This window comes from Neltuma alba, unplaced genomic scaffold (assembly GCF_004799145.2).
Source record: "Neltuma alba isolate B1F8T4 unplaced genomic scaffold, ASM479914v2 tig00011818_pilon, whole genome shotgun sequence".
Taxonomy (NCBI): domain Eukaryota; kingdom Viridiplantae; phylum Streptophyta; class Magnoliopsida; order Fabales; family Fabaceae; genus Neltuma; species Neltuma alba.
The window spans coordinates 240,829-248,850 of record NW_021636432.1 but is presented as its reverse complement, the minus strand read 5'-3'; the positions used below and the strand labels follow the sequence as shown (position 1 = coordinate 248,850).

The 8,022-nt window shown below is 34.3% G+C and overlaps 1 pseudogene; it reads left to right on the top strand.

Annotated features, from left to right (window-relative positions):
* Window positions 1–4,776: 4,776 nt before the first annotated feature.
* On the top strand, window positions 4,777–7,765 carry LOC114718169 (uncharacterized; annotated as a pseudogene).
* The last annotated feature ends 257 nt before the right edge of the window (window positions 7,766–8,022 follow it).

Sequence of the window (8,022 nt, the reverse complement as noted above, 5' to 3'; positions counted from 1 at the left end):
AAAAAAAAAATAGTTGAATAATATTTTTCATAGTATTCTTATCCTTGCTAGCTATATAATTATGATAGAACAGCGCTATAATATTTTGCTTACTTTATTCTTTTGTCAAGAACGGCACTTGATGATCATCTGCATGAAAATAAAAACCAGAACGAGATTGAAGGCAGAAATTAATACAAAAATGATGAATAACAACATTGTTACAAGACATGGCTAATTTACAAAATAAAAGGTAATTAGTATACATACGAGAAAGGTTTTGTCTCGGCTTACATAAAAATACTTATGAGTATTTAAGATAAGCAGATATAAACAAGATTTAATTAGGATCTCTTTGCACTTTGGAGTAAGGTTAATTACAAGAAGGATGAGAATCTGAAAAAGCCGTTTATATAGGCACTTAAAATACTACAAAATTCTTTAATAATATAGCAAATATGTGAAACTTAATTCATTTATTACAACGCAAACTGTGTGTGTGTCAAGGACCTATTCATCTTCATATGTCATGTTCAAATTAAATTAAAAATCTAATAATAAGAATCAAATTCAGCCTTCATGGCAAGCTCATCATGAAGATTTGATTTGGAGGTCTTGAATTTGAAACCAAGAATTTGATCCAAAAAAATTAAATTAACGCATAACTCATCAGTTTTTCCTAATGGAAAGAATTATTTATATGAATAAAGAAAGGAATAAATGTATATGAACCTGAAAATAAAGTGAAGAGGGTCATGGTGTTCGACCAGTGGGGGACCTGACATCTTGACCATTATGGATTGAAGTGCCATCCCCTATATTGGAGCCCTGGATCTGAGTGCCAGATGCTGTAGGGTTTCCTTGATTTTCATGATTTGGGCTAAAGATACCCTGATTATGAGGAACTGATGTGCCATTTCTTATATTATCGGAGCCCTGTGGTTGAGAGCTCATATTGCTCCTTCCTTCACAAAGCTAAGCTTCTCGTTCTTCAAAAGATTGCTTATAATTTGATGAATAGATAGCTACGGTCTGCTGTGAAACCTATGAATCAGATACCTGTATTTATATGCATATGTGGCGAGTCAAGCCAGGTGTCCATGTTCGTCGATGAAAAGTGTGGAAAAATTAAAGGAAATGAGTATGTATAATGAGTTAGTTAATAAGCAAGTGATTGTTGAGGAAGTCTACGTTTCAATTGCTACTGCCTACCACTTTGAACTTAGGAGGTTAATTTGAAAAACAAATTAGGTAATTAATACTATCTTTGATGCTTAATATAAGAGCTAGTTGGAGATTTAATTTAGTTTTAAATATAAGATCTTAATCAATTTTGCCTCTAATATTTATTCATTTTACTTTCAAGTAATTCTTGTGATGATTGCACATGTTAAGGAGTCCCTAATAAAAAGTAGTTTCAATGTACATAATTAATAGGGATATTTTAAGGAAGACAAGATAATTTTATTACTTGTAACATTTCTGGTTTAGTGCATGCGGCAATCCAACAAACGACATTTTTCAGTTGGACTCATTAATTTTTGTTCATATTTTAACAAAATTGATTTCTTTCTTCCGTTTTAATTTTGCCTCTTTATTGATCTCTCGCATGAACACCGAACAATTTTCTTTATTTAAACGTGAAATTCTAGCTTAACCTACGACTCTTTTATTGGCAATGTACACCAAATTTCTCTCAAATTTTCCTGGTAATGATTATTGAATTATATATGCCGCACAAGATGAATTCGTTGCATTTATAGGTGAAATTTAACCTGTTTTTTTTTTCTTAAAAAAAATCATGTTCATGACGAATGCATAGATTATGATACTCAACTGAAACCTACAACATCATTACAAAATTAGTTTTTTCGTTTGAAAGTTGAATAAATTTGAATTAGGTTTGCTTATATACTGAAATTGGCAAGATATTCATATATAGACAACTATTCAACACTTTGCCCTAAGCTGAAATTAATTATAAAACACTTCGTCCGTGAAATATTTACAATGCACAATATATGTACACAGATCGGGCCAATTTAATTAACTATCGTGATGAAATTCCGTTGATTAATTTAGCCAATAATGTTAGTTAATCATATTCATTAATTTGGGCTTTCGGAGTTTTTTTTTCCTTGGCTAAAGGATGGATATCCTCTTATTGGAAGTAATTCTATTTGAGGCACTGTTAGTACTTGTCTCTGGAAAAATTTAAACCTTGATTCGTGATATTGTGAGGGGTTTTGGTTTTCTGATTTTAATTTTCTTTCCAGAATGGGCCTTTTCTTCTTTCGAGTGATTCACGTTAAAAAAGCCTTTTGCAATGGCATTGTGGGCTCTACTTTTGGGCCAAAATTGATATCTATTGTTCCCCAGAAATCTATTTGCTTTCTCTTAGCGACTTTTCTGACCATCAGACTTTTATTGTTTCTTCCGTTCCTGGGCATTTTTGCCACTGGTCTGGGCTTATGATTCTGCGGTTTTCGGCGGAAGCCATTTATGGGTTCTGTAAAATCACTATTGGGCTCTGTTAGGTTTATGTCATATGGGATCTTTTGTTTCATATTCAAGAAATGATTAGTGCTAATTTTGAGTTGCCTTTTCTGATATCTTTATTCATTTAGCAATATGATTTATTTTAAGTGCCATTTAGTTGTTTATATACAGGAAAATTTTGATTTTGGCTACTTTAACATACCAGAAAGGTCATGAACTGAAACTAACAAAACTTGATCAACTTGACTAATAAACATATATCCCCAAGGGGAAAGAAACTTTAATTTATCTATTTCAACATTTTGCTGGAAAAAAAAAGTTCATGATGGCATTATTAAAAATGTTAAAGCTAGACAATATTGGAAAAGGCGATACATAAAGATAGATGGAATTTGGAGGCATGGTGACAAGTCTTGAGCAATCATTATCTACAAGATTTAAAGCAAGCAGCAAGCACAACAAATTAAATCAAACCTAGACCAAAACAAGTGTTATATATGCTGCTTTGTTTGTTGGCCACTTATAGCCTTCCTTGTCTCCTTCTCCCCTTCACCCTCATATATATCCCAAAAATTAAAAAGTACTCAGAAATAATTACAGATGAAGAAAAAGAAGTTGGATATACAGATAAAGAGCGGGAAGGTGTAGGTGGTGTTCATGTTGAATTGGATTATGCTAAAATGACGTGTGTAATAATTATGGTTGAGTGAGCAAAACTCACAAGTGTTAAAGCTGCGCATATTTGAGAAAAGTAATCATATAATGATGCATGTTCATGGCTGAGATGAGAGAAAAAGACAAGCGAAGCTGAGGTGAAGTATCTTTTGTTGTTGCGAAGAGAAGGGAACGGAACAAGCGAGGAAAGAGCATGAATCAGCGAAACTAAAGGGGAGGGATTGATTATCTCAAAAGAGCCGAAGCACACCTACAAGAAAAAAAAAGCACCAGAACAGAAGTAAATTATATAATGATGTATGTCTTGTAAAGCAAAAGTTATTAGTGTTAAAGGATGTCGGGTTTTTTCAAACCATATATAGTTATTGCAATGATGTGGCTGTGGGGCACGTGAGATCTTTTTTTTGGGGAAACAGAGGCACGCATATTCTAATTAATACTTGGAGCCCTTTAATGCCAGACGTTTCTTCTCTAACGACTACTGTTTTGACAAAAAGGGCTAATTAAATAAACGAAGCCTAAAAGTTGATGAATATATTATTGTTATTTGCTCCTGATCAGAAGATCATGGGGAAAAAAGAGATCATAGCAACTAAGCTTGAAGTAAACGTCTCTTTTCATTATTCTATAAACTCCTTAAACTAGTCTTTGCTCATGCTTGTGCTAAATGGTATGACAAGCTAACTTTCACAGTAAACTTGGAGAGACTAGTCAAGTCATGTTTACTACAAGCCTTGGAGGGCTAGAATATGATTTCTCTAGAAACATGAAGCTTACACACTGGCCCTCATTTTTCTTAAGTCAGTTGGTGAAGTTCAATATACAGGGTGTACTGTCCTGCAATTGATGACTGATCTTTTTTGGCCTGATAACGACTGATCAAAGTGCAAATAATTGACTGTTTCAATACATCATTTTCACCTTTTCTCAAAATTGCGTGCTTCTTACTCATATGTATGATGGCACTTGATGTAACGTGTGAACCACAAGCACCTCACTTAGGTACACATATCTAAAGCATTGTACGAATTGTAACCAAAGAAGTTGAAGCATATACAGATAGGCACCAAAATCATGTATGCATTAGAATTTGCAACTCAAGCATTATTGGAACATTTTGCAGATTTAGCCTTGTTACTGCTGCAAGAGAGGCCAGAGCTAGCTTTAGCTCATGATGGAGACAATGGCACAGCTTTACATGTGTTAGCTCGAAAGCCTTCAAGTTCTGGTTGCCAGAGTCCCGCACATCAAAAACAGATCGTGAAGTCCAGTAAGTGACTACAATCAACACTATCAGGAAAACTAAACCATTTAATTATTTGGTCTATTTATGTTACTTAATGGGCAGAAGAAGCAATGCTTAATATTCCTGTTACCATCACTTCCTGCTTCAAAGATTCTCAAGATGAAAACGGTTCTGTTCTTGCTTATTCTTATTTTCATCATGGCCGGCATAGGTTGAATCTAATATTAAAAGACTAGGAATAGATTTCCAAAAACAAATTCAACTCAAAACATCAAGCTGCAATGTGGCAGCTTTTCTGTAAGGTCATCCATAGCTGTATTGCAATATCTAACTTTTCCTTCATTTTGAATGCACTTTAGGATTGAGTGTTGATACAGTTACGCCACACTTTTATGCTACGAGGTGGGAAGGAATAAACTCTGAACTGCTTGGTTGAAAACACAGCAATATTGCAAATGCTATAAATATGTTATACTTTGTAGAATTGGTTTTCTGAAAAAGATCTTTTTTTTTATTCTCTTCTTCATTACGTAATTAGACTGCTCCAGGTGCGAAGCAGGATCTGGCTATTGAGCTTGTCAGGAATATTTGGAATGAAATTCTTCTTCTAGATGAGTCAAGCATGACGAGATTCATAAGAGAACCTTCACAAGTAATATTCAATGCTGCTGAAGTTGGAATTTTTGAGTTTCTAGTAGAGCTTTTGAGCACCTACCCTGATTTGATGACGGAAAAGGATAGCAGAAACCGAAGTATACTACACATTGCTGTTTTGCATCGCCATGCTAGTATCTTCAACCTCATACTTGAAACAGGCCCAGACATGAACTCCATAGTTTCTTCTGTGGATAGCACTGACAAATGCAATTTATTGCATTTTGCTGCAAAATTAGCACCGCAAACCCGACTTGGCTTGTTTTCAGGAGCAGCTTTTCAGATGATGGTTGAGCTATGATGGTTTGAGGTATCTTCCCCTTGTGGTTTGTGTATAAGTATGATTTCCTGAAGCTAAGAGGCTGCTATTTTCATAACAAATTCATGTTTTAATGTGGTAGGAAGTGAAGAAGATAATGCGACCATCATTCATGGAGATGAGAAACTCTGACGGCCTAACTCCTAGAGAATTATTCACCAAAGAACACAAAGAACTGCTAAAAGAAGCAGAGTCTTGGATGAAGGGTGACAAACTCAATTATTTTTATATATTTTGATATCTTTTATATGGGTTTTGTCAACTTAATTAGTCCCTTTTTGTCTTATTTGATTATTAATTGATTTATTATGTTTTATTTTGAATTATTATTTTATAGGGGCAAAATTGTCATATTTTGATTTAATTGTGACTAATTGATTTTTGAGGACAATTAATGCTACCTTATCCTTGAATTTTGTTGCAGGTTCTTGGAAGATTTAAAAATAAAAAAAAAAAGAAAAGAAAAGAAAAATAAAATTAAAATATATATATATATATAATAATAATAATAGGTGGGGCAAAACGTTGCGTTTTGCCCCACCCTAATAATCCAATATTAATCTTCTTCTTCACGAAGGCGGCAAGGGAGCACGCCGAACACACACACGCGAGGCAGAAGAAATAAAGCAGGAGCGTGCTGGCGGCCGAAAAGAAAAAGAAAGGAGAGACACACGAACACGCCGAAAGAAACAGAGCGGGGCGCGGCAGAGGAAAGGAAACGAAACAGAGCAACACACGAAGGAGGCTGGACGAGCTCGACGGCGTGGAGAGCGAGTTCGACGGCGGCTTCATCTTCTTCTCCTGGGCGCAACCCACAAAGTAGAGGAGACGCGCCGAATTCTTTACGCTGTGGTTCTTCAATGGAAGCTTGCAATAGAGTATTGAATATAGCATTTTTCATGGCTATGCGTGGCTAATCCCATAATTCTCTAATTCAACAATAATGGCAGGAGCTTGGATCATCAAAGAGGAGTTTTAGTTGCTTTAATTTCCTGTCTAATAATTGTTTAACAATTCCTAAGTCTTAGGATAGTTATTCTAATTATTAGAAAATAATTGTATTGCTTAATCTGATTATATTTGGAGATTATTGTGACTGGATTATTGCTTAGTATTTGACATTGGGCTGTTTATAGTTTTGATCTCAATTATAATGTTGTGGTTATGACATTTGTATTGATTTTGGAATTAATATATTGTGATTTTCTAAGGTGGCTTAGAATTTTGGATCATATAGTCTCTTGCTAGCTTTAATTCTGTTATTTTGGATTTAAGAGTTCTAATTAAGCATTGGTTTTAAGCATCCTTAATCCCATTTTACTATTCTGGTTGCAGTTAGTAAGTTGGGATTTTAGGAAAATATTTTGTGGCAACTCGAGGTGGCTCGGTTGTTGGATCAAAAGCTTAGTTATAATTCTTAATTCATTGTTTTTAACTCCCACATCCTTTAGAGTGATGATTGCCTGCGTTGTTGAATTGGAGGATTGACTTTTATCAGTGTTATTTGTGTGTCTCATTTTCATTTCTTTAATCTCCATTCATTTTAATTACTTTTATATAAAAAACAAAAAAAAAAGTATTTTAATTTCAATTTGATTCGTAGTATTTAATTAACAGCTTTTCAAAATCAAAAATCTCTTTTTATAGTTTAGGTTACTTGCATTTAATTGCTAGGGTTTAATTTCGTTTTTCGGCTCCTCAAAGTGAAACGACCCGAGTTTTGCACTATATTGCATTAATTCGGTTAATTTTTGGAGTAACCCCAAAGCGACAATTAAGGGCAGTTCAACTTCAAAGGGAACTGCAAAGTCTTGCATGGTTGTTTCAACACTAATTGCTACAGGAGTATTTTCTGCTGCATTCACCATTCCTGGTGCTAACAACAATGACACAGGAGATCCTAACTATTTGGAGAAGCTACCATTTCAGATATTTGCTGTATCAGATGCATCTGGACTTATTTCATCCTCAACCTCCATCCTAATCTTCTTGTCCATTCTCATCTCACGTTATGCAGAACAAGATTTTCTCAAGTCATTGCCATCGAGGTTAATATCTGGGCTAATAGCACTTTTCATCTCCGTCATCAGCATGATGGTAGCTTTGAGCAGTGCCTTCTTTGTAACATGTTATCATGGTCTAAAGTGAGTCCCCTGGCTCATTTCAGTGCTTGCATTTGTACCAATGCCTTTGTTTTTGTTCCTGCAATTCCCTCTTTGCTTAGATATACCCTATACCAAATACTTCTGCAGGTCTCTTTTCCGACCAAATAATCATATACTGTACTAGACTCTGTAATTTTGTGTACGAACAGAGTATGTTTAGTTTGGTCAAAATGTATTATATTTTATTGCAATATAATAGGATGTGCTTACGGCCAAGTTGAAGGAAAATGCAACTCTATGTTAACACATATTTCATTGATGCTTTCCCCAGTCTTGAACTTGACTAACGATTGAATTATTCTGCTGTACTATAAGGTATAGTTTTTATTAAATTTAGACTGACTAATAATATGAAAAAACTCACAAAACATGTTAAAGTAATGCTTTTCCTGTCTTTAATATAAAACCTAATTATAGAGTTAATTTTGGTCCTAAATATAAGATCTATTTCTCATATTTATTATTTTTTTTAAAATTATTCTTAT